The following is a 14,102-nucleotide window of genomic DNA, read 5'->3' as shown; positions in this document are numbered from 1 at the left end:
ATAGAAGGACGCTGCTGGAACTGCTTATTTAAGAGGAGAATAGCCAGAAGGGCAGGATTTCTAAACAGAAGGTTTTCATCTACTTGCCTCCATGGATAAAAATATTTCTAGTGTATGCAGAAAAGTGATTGTAGGGAAGCCATTATTCTTTTTTTGAACAGTCTTTATTTATCTTAGGGAACGAATATAACAATATCATATTATCATAAAAAGTAACAATAGACATGAAAGTGTACAACAGTATATCAGAAGACCTGAGACCTGAGTAGAAATGGTTCATCTGCAATGTACCTGGTCCAACAGTAGTAAAACATATCTATCAGGTATAAACAGGGTCTTATTTCTAGATGTTAGAATAGCCCATATCTTCAAAGACCATCAAATCTTACTAAAATACACTTTTCTATAAAATAGACCAGTGTTTCCCAACCAGGGTTTCTGCAGGGGTTGCTGGGGGAGCATTGAGCAGTTTGCACCTGTCACATAGTTTTTGGCTATCTGTAAGGGTGACATTCTTCCCAATGCCCAGAAATATTGGGGGCATTCTTTCCACTACACTAATGCACTGTGCGCTGTGGATATAGTACTATCAGAAGGGGTTTCCTGAAGATCCTAAAGGTATTTCCAAGGTCCCCTATGTTCAAAAAAAAACACTAAAGTAGAACAATTAACCACTGTAAGGGTGTACAAATGAAAAAGCTTTCAAGGGGGTGGGGATGAGGAAAGAAAGAACAGAGCAAGGGGTTCATTTAAACACGACAAATACATAGCAAAAAAAACCAACATCAGCCATCCTACTTTGAAATATCAGCAATATGAGTAAATCCAAATGGTCATTCTAGGTATAGGTGGTGCCTGTACTAGGTGTAGGTTATTTTAGGAATTATGCCTGATAAAAAAAACACATATCACCAAATCGTATGGCCATGCTGTGGTGCTGAGTTTGCAACCTTCCATATGCATGAACTTCTTATCCTGACAGAACCAGGAAGGACAGAGGGGTCCATTTTTTTCTACAAAATAATAACATACATCACTGAACTTTGGTAGCTTTTTAGGGGTGAGGAACTGAATTGCAGAAAAGGCAGGGTCGTATAGTATGGGTCTGTTGGGTGATCTCCCCAACCATGTCCTAACATTGTTTCAAAGTGAGGCAGGACCAAAATATATGTAGCAACAAGCAACCCCCCTTACGTCCCCGAAACCTCCAACAGCAATTAATTTCTAAGACAAAACTAATTTTACCTTGGTTATATCATTAATATTATTAGTAATAAACAGTATTTATATAGTGCCAAAATATTACGCAGCCCTCTACATTAAATAGGGGTTGCAAATGACAGATACACAGACAGTGACACTGTCTGTGTCAGGGAGGACCCTGCCTCCAAGAGCTTAAAATCTAAGAGGTGGGGAAGCAGCATACAAAAGGAGCGGGAATATGGAATGATATGGAATATGGTGAGTAGTGAGGGTTTAGGAGACAGAAGGAGACGGGTAGGCAAGTTTAAATAGATGGGTTTTGAGTCCTCTTTTAAATGAGCAAAGTAGGAACAAGAATAGGACATGGAAGACCATTCCAGAGACTCGGAGCAACTCTAGAAAAGTCTTGGAGCCGTGTGTGTGATGAGGTTATGATTGAGGAAGTAATTAGTAGGTCATTGAAGGAGCGAAGAGAGGTATTGGTTTCAAATACAAGAGAGCTATAGATGAGGTAAACACTGGGAAGGCTAGACAGGGTAAAGTAGTATGGCTTAAAGCAAAACTTAACCCAGGCTGACTCACCTTTCCACATTCCAGTGACAGGCGCGGACATCTTGCTCCCCTACTTCCTCTTCCGGATTATCTTCCTCCATCTTGAGTGGCCGTGCCGGGATGATCTGACTCATTCATCCCTGATACAGAGGAAGCTGGGATTTCCGGGTACCTTGGCAGCCAAAGCTGACTCTATTCATGTACAGATCAGCTTTTGCCAAAAACCCAGAGTGATGTGGCAGGTCAGACATTAAATTGCAGAAGAGACATCACCTGTCCCCTTCTGTAATATTGACCTGGCTGATCACACAAGCTTTAAAGTATGAGGAATTTTTATACTGGGAAAGGAGTTTTAGTGAAACGGGCATATTTATACAGTAAATCTGATACTTCACCATTCATTACAGGTAAATCGTCCAGGTGCATTTTTTTTTAAATGAAAGTGGTTGAACAACCACCAGTGAATAAATGGTGAATATATGTTGTATAGTAACCAGGTAACTGTATGGTATTCATGTCTGTTGTGAGAAAATGAATTCATTTTTTTCTATTTCCAACAACAGAAATCCACTGTGTGTAAGTAGCTTTAGATTTAATGTTCACATTAAAAATCTACCTACAACATAATTTTAGGTCATCTGATTAATGGAGTACAAATTTTGCTAAAGATATTTGATTACCAATATATCAATATATATATATATATATATATATATATATATATTTTTTTTTTTTTTTTTTTTTTTTTTTTTTTTTTTTTTTTTGCTTTCATTTCCAGAATGTCATGAAAATATTTTGTATACAGCTCATTTATGAAAGGCTCATGTCAGTGTCAATGACTGGTACTGAAAAATATGTCATAGAACAAACTAAATGGAGAATGTAAAGGAGACTGTACCCAAGCCATGGGGTAAGACCCCTTGCAAAATGGGTTGGAGGGGCATGGGAATTCAGAGTGGAGAAAAATGTATGATCTGGAATGGCACTTTAACATCTTTTTATACCTGCATGGAAACCAGCTGCCACTGGAGACCATTTTTCTGTAGTTGGCAAGATTTAATAATTATTTATTTAAAAACTTTATTTTTTTCACCTTGGGACATGTTTCCATAGGTGCTTCCAACCTCCCTAGCAAATTTGGTGACAATAACATGTTCAGGTTTGCAATTACATCAAAAAGTTGGCACGCATAAACTTTATTGCAAATTTATTGATTATATGATAGAATTAATTGTACAGGTTGACATTCAAAAACCCGGCAACTTTGGGCCCTGAGGAGTGCAGGATTTTAGAAAATTCGGATTATCGATGGCTAGATTTGTGATGGTCAACCTGTATTATCAAATTTCTGCATAAACTCCAATTTAATTAGTAATGGTAGAATCCAGCAAATTTAAGTAGTATTTCACCTATATTAAATTTCTACACTTATTCGTAATATGAACTCATGGTTGGGTATTCCCAAAATTCCAGTTAGACAGACAGACTATAACAATGAAGCGTAGTGCATAGGGGTGGAGAGGGGATATTTTCCCCTGAGACAGTAATAATAAGATATGTTGGAGTGTTGGCTTTACCCTTCAGACATCAACGAGAGTGGGACAACAATAAAAATTGGACCTAATAACTCCTGTGCGCAGTAGAGTTTATTTTGAAAAGGCATCGCAATCCACCAGTTGCACTACTGCAATCAACCATGTTCTTTTGTAACACCACCATGGCACACTACTTGGTGTACCTTTTTGAATCTACATTTATTTATCTCTACAATGAAAGGGCCCACACAGTTGTATTTGCCCTCCAAGCCAAAGATTCCCAATCTTTCCCAGCATACACAGATGTCCTTATTACACATATCTTTTTTAATTCCAAATTTTTCCTAAGTTTGAGGTCAATTTTAATCAAATTCACCTTTGTTTTATTATAACCTACAGCAAAAGTACATTTTAACAGAAACAAATATTCAGTAATTTTATGAAACAGTGAAAAGGTGGGCGCTCTAAGGGAATAAACACAAAAGTTCAAGATAAAAAATTCACATGTTTGTGGAGCCTCGAGCAAAATCCAATTTTTGTGTACTGCAATCGAGCAGAAGCCAAGCTTTCAAAGTGGTTTAATCAAATCCAATACTAACAGGAATCACATGCCTTTTGTGTTCTATATCTTAAGTCTCCTAACAGCATTACCAGTGTTTGCCGATGATAGCATGTTGGAGTAAGCTGTAATGCTTTATTTTCTCCAACTGGCTGAGAACAGCAATGTGAGCCAGGTTACTCTGGATATTCATATTTGCCTACTTCATGAAAAGGCATCATAGCAAAGAATACACCTTGATTTTAATAAATACCCAGCTCCGTGAGATAAGAATCAATTAAAGCCACAGTAAACTCAAGTGTAGGCAAAGACTGTGCAGAGATTCACAATGTTTGTGAGCAGAAGGATGATCGCATGCTTTGTCATTTATGTACTATGAAGGGAGATCACATCCTGGACTGTGGGGATTATCACAAATCAGAGGACTAGTAAAGATCAGGTAGGAAGAAGTAAATGTCCTGCTACTTATAATCACAAAAACAGTGCAGTTTACACAATGGTGATCTTTAAAGCAGACTTTTTAAAAGATATGTCAAAACTTTTTTTGGTCAAATGAGTAAGGATCAAAGTCGCTGTTGGGCTATTATTGCTATGTGGAGCTGCATGATAGAGATTTACTTACTTCCTGTCCTGCGATAATAGTTTTACCATAGTAAAAGAAAAAGATCTCCAACAGCAACAAGAAGAGTTAGAACTCCTGCCACCTTTGAACATGTACAGGTAAAAAGCCTTCATTCAACTCTCTAGTTACAGGCATTGTGGAGAAACTCACTATAAATGTTTTGTAGCAGGGTTAGAATCTGATGAAATTGGGTTCATTAAGCATGTGGGTGTTCTGTATTGTTACCCGAGAAAGGTCTGGCTGGGCTGCAAAGTCTGAAGAGCTGCCAGTTTTTACCAGAGCACCCTGAGATATGGTCTTCACTGTTGATGACTTCCAGGTTATTATTATTATTAAAATTATTATTATTATTATTATTATTATTAATAAACAGGATTTATATAGCGCCAACATATTAAGCAGCGCTGTACATTAAATAGGGATTGCAAATGACAGACAAATACAGACAGTGATATAAGAGGAGAGGACCCAGCTCCAGAGAGCTTACAATCTAGGTTGGGGCTGTTAGACACAACAGAACAGGCAGCCATTAAGCAGAGTATCTGAATGACAGACAATCCCAGTATCAGGAATAAGTCAATGATTAGGACAGACAGTGAGCAGACATGATCAAGAACAGGCAGAAGCAAGTAACTGGAGAAGCAGCAAGAAGGTGTGTGGGAACACAGGAGCATGAAGAATCACTGAAACACATGGAGATGCAAAGGCCACAGGATGCACTGGGGTCATAGGAAGATATAGCAAGGGGTCAGCACTAGCTTAGACATGAGCTATTCAAACTTTGAGCTGTGAATGTGCTGCTACTCCTTTGGGTGTCAAATCCAATCAAGAGATTTGCTACCTTGTTGGTCAGGGTACCATTTTTGTTTACGTTCCTTGTTAGATGAATTCAATGGTGCCCTTTGCAATCACCTAAGATTGGTTCTGTTTAAAACCAAACTTCAGACAAACAGCTGAATACACAACTAAAATATTACAGTTTTATTTACCAGACAACTTATTGCTGGCTATGCCTTCCTGAGATATTTTATACTGCTTTGCCAAACTGTAGTGACAGACTGAAGGCCTTCCTGGTGACTTTATCCTGCTTAGGTTAAAATGTAACTCTTCTTCAGAAAAACTTTTTACTCATAACCAACAATCAGATTCAACTCTGTTTTGAAAGACTCAATGTAACTGAAGAGGTAGCATAGAGTCAAACCCCTCTCTACACAGGTTTAGTATGTCCAGCAGACATCTTAAGGTTGGCTGCAAAACTCAGAGGTCAATTGAGTGGACATATTGGCATAGCTGCAGTGTTTTCTGGATAGCACCAGACTGGATTTATTTAATGCCTGGAATTGCTCTATAAAAGATGATTACATCAGTATTTTCTTTTGCAAAAGATATAATGTAACAAAACACTGAACATAAATGTATTTCCTTTAATCTAAGATTTCTACATTGGCAACAACTCCTTTTGGATTCATTCTCCCCAGAATTCATATGTTGTGTTGTGCATTTGCGTGCCATATAAAATGGGCATTGAAAGGAAAGAGCAGTGTGCCATTGACATCAGTCTGAGAGGCTTCTGAGACCATCTAGATTTAATGACAGGTACATTAGATATGTTGTTGACCTGCTTTAAGCTGCTCTTTCATTCCCATAGACATCTAAGGGGAGATAAGCAATTGTGAAGTATTCAGGGTAGGGGGAATACAAGTTGGGATTTTTATGATTCCACTAATTACAAGGCTGATTAAGGAGATTGCACTCGAAAAACACTGGGATGCACATTGTTTTTGAAGTGACAAAAGTGCGATATTCCCATTGCACAGCAAGTTGTTCTCCACATAGAAAGTAAGAAAAACATAGATGCACTTTAAAGGTAAAATCAACCACAGCAGAAATGCTTTGGACACCCTGGAGAAAAAAATTGGTTGGAAAAAAATTAACCAAACTTTAATCACTCTTCTTGAATTCTTTAGATATATTCACAGCAGTGTAGTCAATAGTTTGGGGTAAATCGATATTTTTACATTTTCCCAAATGTTTCACACAATTTTTACCTACAATTTACATACTTTTCATATTGAATTAGAAAATGTATGAATTATGATTTGATTCACAAACTGAATTGATCAAAAGTTGATTCACTAATTCACACTGAATCTTAGGTTAAATACATTTAAAAAGAGACATCAAAGAGAATTATGATAGGCCTAGTACCCGTAGGCTGATTTGAAATTTTTGATCCAGTTATTGATTTGGCAAAAAGATCAGATTGGAGGTTTATTTGAAGGTAAATCAACTGCTGGTATGTGTACAAATTATCAATCAACTCTAATCGAATTCTAATAAATTCTAATAAAAAGTAATGTACATTAGTGTGCCGTGTTTTGGGACTTCCAACTGATTGGAGTACCATTCGGTCTAGCCCAATATTGGTAGTTTGTACTAGGCCATACACTATTCTGAGACAGGAGAGCAATAAAGTACAATATTCTACAGCACTCCTAAGCAATAAGCCTGAATGATGACCAGTTATGTCTGTTCCCAATTCGCCTTTATACCTACAAACAATACAACTCCCTATGGACTCCTCCCATTATTGGAGGCTAAAAATTGAAAGTCCTGGAAGTTTTGAAGTTTATAATAGTTTTTAATTCCAGGTTTGCTGGATCACCCAGCTTCAATGAATAAAGTGTATCCTCTCCAGCCTTGGAGAGCTTTATTAAATCAGACCCAGTATGTTTGTTTTTGATGATATTTCTTTTTACTAAAACTTGATAAATCATATTCAAATACACATAAAAAAATATAAACCTTTGGTTTTCCTTTAAATATAGTTGCTGCTTTTCTTCCAGTACAATGGATATCTTTCACACAACAGTAGCTTCAAAATAATTATTTTTAGTAAACACAGTAAAGGAATGGCAAAGCAGCAAACCATATTATAAGAACCAACCCCAAACAAGCCTGCAGACATAGCCTGCGCTTCTAATGGCCGAGTGAGCATGAACGACTTTCCAGAAACAAAACAGTTCACAGCAAAACTGAATATGCTTGTAATAAAGCAGCGAGGATTTATCGAGCAATTTGCCAACAGCATCAGGTTCTGATCTAGTGCACATCTCATTTATCAAGGATTTACAATGGTTTTCAGTGAATTTGTGACCCCTGTACTTGGACGTACCACATTTGGAACTTTTTTTCCTTAAAGGTAAAGTTTATTTTCAATAAGCATACATTACAAATAATAATGCATAAAGCTGCATACAGATTTTAAAACATTGCGACATATTTATGTTGTTTTTACCAAGCTCATTTTTTAATATAAAATAAATTAAAGAAATTATATATTATATAATATATATAAAGAATTATATATATATAATTTAACAGCTGGCCAAAGAAATCACAGGGTTTCATCCAGGATGACAGGTACAGTTGCCCCAGATACAGGTTGTTTGCAGAGTTTTTTTCTGCTTAGTCAGACAGTTTTACTTTTGACCTAAAGGTGGGGTTGAAGTACCAAGCCTAATGACAATGAGTTTCTTGGCCAGGTGGGGGGGCTAAAGAGGCCTGGGTATGATCAGTTGTAGCTGTCCCACCTAAAATGCATCCAGGAAATTAGGCTGGGGATATAAAACTCCCAGCCTGCTTATTCCTGTGGCTCTGTCCTGGCTGGTGAGCTGGGAGGAGAGCCAAGGTGAACTGTGAGTAAAGACACAGACTTTGTTGGAAAAGCTGCATGGTTAGGGCCTTAGAGTTCTGCACTAGGTTGGGCTGGATTGTTAGTGAAGGGATCTAACAGTGAGTTTGAGGACAAGTGGCCAGGCTTTATTTTTGCTGTTTGTTTTATTTTGCCTGTTTTTGTGTGTAGTGAATAAAATCCCTTGTTGCACAGATAACCTGTTGGCCCTGTTTCCTGTTTGAAACACCCCCGTTGCTACGGGAGATCTCACAACATATAAATATATAAATATATATATATATATATATATATATATATATTTGCACCTGCAGTACTAGTGGTCAGAAGTCAGGAATATATGTTATATTTGAGCAGCAGATATAGGATTTATAAACCAGGTTAAGCTTTGTTTCAAATACAATTTCCCTCCATTTGCACCCTCTATGCGTACAGTAAAAATGACAACTCTCCCCAGAGACCTTAAAATGCAAAGTTCTTACACTGAAAGGCTTCTTCAGCATAGATAATTACATGTGTTTATTTTTACATAGTCAGGATGTGTTTTAATAGGAATATGGGAAGCAGGCGGTCACATAATTGTTGAGGAAAGAATTATGTAATCCAAAATTCTCTGAATAAAATTTATAGGTTGGCAAGAGAATATGCAGAATGTAAAAGCATCAAACTCAGGCTTCACTTAGTGTTGAATGTATTCAATAAACCCAAGGTTAATAGAGGACTCGGAAGTGGGCATCAGGATAGCACAATGGTATTAGGTGAGAAACACATGTATTCGGCACACCAGGAAGTGTCAAATGCTGAATAGGGAAGCGAGAGCAGTGGGGCAGGGAGAAAGTAGATAATACAGCCCACCTGACTGGTGAAAATAAACACTGGTCTTTTGCAGTTTGCACAAATGTTGTAAACTATAGTTGTCAATGAAACCAACAAGTAACTTAGAGGCATTATTCCATTTTCAGCATGGAACATGCCTAGACCCAGTGCTTTTTTTGTAAGAAAAGGTGCCGGAACTCACATCTTGTTAATCCTCCAGAGCCCAGACACCCCCTCCTCCAGATATCGTACCAGACCTTTCCCCCAGAGAGCACTCCATACAAAGGTATGTGAGAAAAAGAGAGTAAGGAAAGCTTTTATGAGGACTTTAGAGCTGTAACTTTCCTTAGCTTTCCCCAGCTTTTCCAAAGCTCAGTCGGCATGTATTGCAGCACCGTGAGCAGATTGCTCTTAATCACTGTGTTAGTGGGAAATTGTCAGGCACATTCAAACAACCGTTCCTCCTCAAGTGTTGTCACAGGTCACATAGCTCACGCTGCACATGACACTTCCTAAGCACTTAGGCTGTTCAGCCACTATCCAGTACTGAAGCACGCATGCGCAGCCTGTATTTACAGCCTGAGCTGTCATTTTCACTGACTGCTATTCCCCTTCACGGACTTTTAGAGACTTGGAAAATCCGTCGAAAAAAGGTGCCGGAACTGTGTTCCGGTGTGTTCAATAGGAAAAAAAGCCCTACCTAGACCTACTTGCTTTAGAGCAGAGGTAGGCTAACTCTGGCCTAGCCAGTATACCAGTCCGGCCTAACGACCCCCTGGTTATTAATTGTTGGAATCTGGCCTAATTGAATTGTCGCAATACCATTGAGTTCCCTCACAGTAACCCCAATTGCTATGGCTTAAGAGCAGAAGCAACGCGCAGCTACCAGCCGCCGAAAGGTTGACCTCGAACCTTGTGTCTTCAACCCCGAATAGATTGACAAATTATTCTTCATCCAACGCAGCAACAAAGCCCTGTGTTTAGTGTGCAACGACACCAACACAGCACTATCAAGTGCTCGAATCTCAAGGGGCATTTCAATGCCAAGCACGTGCACACATACAGAGACTAGACCGCAGATGATTGGAAGACTGAGGCTGCTCGCTTGCAGTCACGGTTGGAAAAAAACTTTCCTTGGACACCTTGATTCTTTTAGCCTGGTGTGCCTTCTTGACCTCCTGAAATGGACTAGTAGTCCAAAATGTTTGCCGACCCCTGCTATAGAGGATGCTCAAAACAAGCTTAATCACTCACAAATGGGGACATAACATAATATTATTAGAGTAGCTGAGAGATTTAAGTTGATGAATTTTTCCAGCTGTTAAGCTTAGGGTCCATTCAACCCTACCTATTGTGCCACAATATTTACCAATATTTATTATTTGACGCAAGCCATGTAGCAGTGAGAAGACAAATCTGTACAGATATCATTGAATCAAGGACAAGTAAGTATGGGCTGGGTGGATTAATAAGTGATCTTTATGTAAATTTTTCCCCAAGTTTCTCATATCTTTCACCTGATAATCACCCACGATTTTTCTAAATGAATCTTCAGTGAAAACATTTATAAATCTGAACATTGCTTTCAAGTGTGCGTTGTCTTGGCAGAGCCTAAAGTTGGGGGAGAGCATTTGCTCAATGCAGCCTTGTCCCTGGAGGCTGAAATTCTAAACAAAATGGTATAATGGCTCATTTCCTCTACTGTTCATTTAGCCATAGCAGCATTGATTAAAAAAGTAAAAATGATCTCCTCATTATTTTACATTTGACAACAACACTGCAGTGTACACAACAGATTCCTTTCAAATTGCATTTCTGAATTGATCAAACCTTATGGATATATCTGGCACTCGTGAATTTGAAAGTTACAGCTAAACAAAAAATTTAATTGAATACTCAGTCCGAAATTCTCAACTCTGGGTAAAGCTTTATTTCATGAATACTTTTCTACCAGATGCCATGTACACGTGGCACAATGCAATGTTTACAGACTTTGAATTTTTTCCCACTTTTAATGTGTGTCTAAAGTATATTTTACTGCTTTTTGCTGTACTTTATTTTATTACACTTATAGTAGCATTTTTCTGTCCTATATATGTATATTGGGATTCAATAATACAGCCAAACACACAAAAATACAGTAAAACACAATGACACTTGGCATTTAAAAGCATAGCTTTAGTAGCACTATAGTGTTAAAGCAACTCCTACCGTAACCTCTACTGCTACTTGCACTGCCTAACACTGCTACAATGCAAAGAAATCTTTATCTGTCTCTGAAATTACTTGAAAACCAACTCTTCCAGCAGCGTTAGACTTCCGATCCCTTGCTGCAGTCAATGGTTGCTCCAATGGCTCCACATCACTACAGTGATGTAAGTTTTGATTGGAAGGACCATTGATTGCATGGGGGTCAAGGAGGCTGATACTCCCCCAAAAGCCATTGGAGGATGATTTCTCTGGATTGTGGTACACCAGGCAAGCTGTGGGAGAAGCATTTGTCATTCCTGATATGCTGAACATTTCTAGTGGCACATTTACTATAGCGTGTTCATGACCAGTATCAAACACACGGCCAGAGTAGTTGAAATGAGTGGAGTAGTACCTGAATCTTCCATCTTCTATTCCCCAACCCCCCTACCACCCCTTTGACCACATAACTGATTAGTAAAACAACAAAACATGTGCAGGGTTTAATAGCCTTTACAGCATTTTATTAGGACTACCATTAAATTTCATAGCGGAAACATACAAGGTCAAAGGTCCGTAAAGGTACCAATTTTAAAACAATCAAATCCTGCATCTGTTGTATCTAACAATGTTTATTGTTAGGCCTTGAACTGCCACACTCTGCATCAGGGATGATTACACAATGTAACCACATATAAATTACCAATCCAAAACACCAATTACCATCAAACAACAAATTACCAATTTAACAACTCCAGCGGGATGCCATACTTATCCACTAATGGTAATATGCATGAGCTAGTCACCTTTTGAATATTCTGCTTTACAATTTGGTAGTAACTCTTTCACTAGTGCACCTTTTTGATAATCATGTAAAGTAGTGTTGATTGTTATGAAACACAGCATTATTTATTTATTGTAATATATGAAAGTAGTAACAACAATTTACTTCTTGGTACATTGATTTCTTGCACATTTTATGCAATCTTTGACCTTTTATATGATATTGATATTGTTCCCGTTAGAGACCCAAATTTTACCCCAGTCAAGTTATAATAATATCCTCTTACTTTGGGAGGTCTCTGAATCATAATCGGGTGGTTGCATATGTTCATATATTTTATGGTGCCCCAGGTATTTCTAAAACAAGTTGTCTGTCATTAATAAAATAATATACTTGTACCTAGGGTTTAAAAAGTTTTGCACTTGGGCTTTTCTATTTTGTTTTCAATGGTAAGATGTTTTAAATAAATTAGTATTAGTAACATCACAATAACCAAGCTGTAAATGACCTAAGTAGACAATCCATGATATGGTTCATCTTAGTACTAACAGTTCACATCCACTGTGCTAAAAGTCATGTTAGCAAAAGCCAGTGACATATGTTAAAGTTACATCTGCTCTATCCCATCTGCACAATACATAACAATGCAGTAATTTATAATAACTGATCACAAATCACCAAACAGGCGACAGTAAATTACAATCTGGTTTCTGTGGAATACAGCACTTTGTACATCATCATTACACTATGCAGCATATGCAGACTGCCAAAGATCTAACCACTCACTTCAGTAAACTAATCCAGCAATCCATGCCCTTTTTATAAACTTTCACGCACTGTACAGATTTTTTCTCTGCTATGAAAACAAATTCAACTAAATAAGCCGTCACCAGCTAAAAAGAAGATGTAAAATTGTTCTCTGAGCTTTAAATAAGTTTAATGAACTATACTGGCAGAACAGTCTGTTCAATGTCACCCCAACAGTGAAACATGTTGGTAAAAAATACTCACAGAGGTTTCTTTATGAATCAAGTGTCTGAGCAGAAGAGGGGATTCCGAAGGCTGTGTAATTAACGATTAGAAATTCATGCAGCGATGCAATGACAGGCCCAAGGGACAGCTTGCTGGAACAATAGTATTCATGCTTGTACAAGCTGACTTGTAATTTATAAAACACAAGCTCTGCCTTCTGCCAATCAGGCAGCTCCCTACAACTTGTCCAACTGGCTGCAGAGACTGAAAGGGCAGTGAGAGAACAACAGAGATATCCTACACGTCCTTAATCTGCTTATCTGAGCCTGTAACCTCTTACTGGCAGGTAGCTAGCGTGCAGTTTCATTGTGTATTAGTGGGAGGACGAACAGGTGATTCATTTGTTAAAAAGAACCTGCCAGGACAGCTATTACCTGGCACAGCGGAGGCTCTCATCCAGTGCTAGAGGCTGCCAATGCCTAACTTCTAAAAGCAATGCTTATTCTGAAGCGGACATGTCACTCAGTCCAGGTGTGCTCTGTCCCAGAACTAGCACTGCATCCTGGAGACAAACAAAAACAGCCTGGAGTGCTGGATGGGAGCCCTGGACATGACAGGTAGCAGCTGAAAGGTTCCTGATGAGAGGCTGCTGTGCACCTTATATGACATCTCTGCAATTCATGAAGATGTTCAGAAGACCCTGCACATACTAAAACAAGTTACATGTTCATTTCCCAAAAATGAATTCCTCAATCCTTTCCTACTTTGACAACAAAGCATAAAAGTGTCAGACCTGCCAAGTTGTCTTTTACTAAACTACACAAACTCTGCCACTTAATATCTATACCTTAGACACTTTTTGTTCTTTTCTTTACCTGTAGTTTAAGATAGGAATATAGAGATTTAATTACACTCATGTAACTGTAGAGGTATATTGATTGTCAGTACAGGGTGGGGAGGTGCATTGGTGGTTAGTGGTGGCTGAAGAAGTACAATGGTGGTGGGTGTGGACTGGAGGGGTACTTCCTCCCTTGACTCCTCTGTCCCTTTCTGGAGGGGTACTTCCTGCCTTGACTCCTCTGTCCCTTTCTGGAGGGGTACTTCCTGCCTTGACTCCTTTGTCTCTTTCTGGAGGGGTACTTCCTCCCTTGACTCCTTTGTCCCTTTCTGGAGGG

The 14,102-nt window shown here is 38.5% G+C and overlaps 1 protein-coding gene across 1 annotated transcript in view; it reads right to left on the bottom strand.

Annotated features, from left to right (window-relative positions):
- The window catches only part of PDE4D (phosphodiesterase 4D), a 743,908-nt gene extending 730,757 nt beyond the window's left edge, over positions 1 to 13,151 (bottom strand). Inside the window, exon 1 of the mRNA XM_072416390.1 lies at positions 12,967 to 13,151. The gene's annotated coding sequence lies outside the window, so the exon portion shown is untranslated. The remainder of the gene's footprint in view (positions 1 to 12,966) is intronic.
- Positions 13,152 to 14,102: the final 951 nt, after the last annotated feature.

This window comes from Pyxicephalus adspersus, chromosome 6 (assembly GCF_032062135.1).
Source record: "Pyxicephalus adspersus chromosome 6, UCB_Pads_2.0, whole genome shotgun sequence".
Classification (NCBI taxonomy): Eukaryota; Metazoa; Chordata; class Amphibia; order Anura; family Pyxicephalidae; genus Pyxicephalus; species Pyxicephalus adspersus.
Note: the sequence above shows the minus strand (reverse complement) of the source record. Positions and strands in the feature narration are given on the sequence as shown.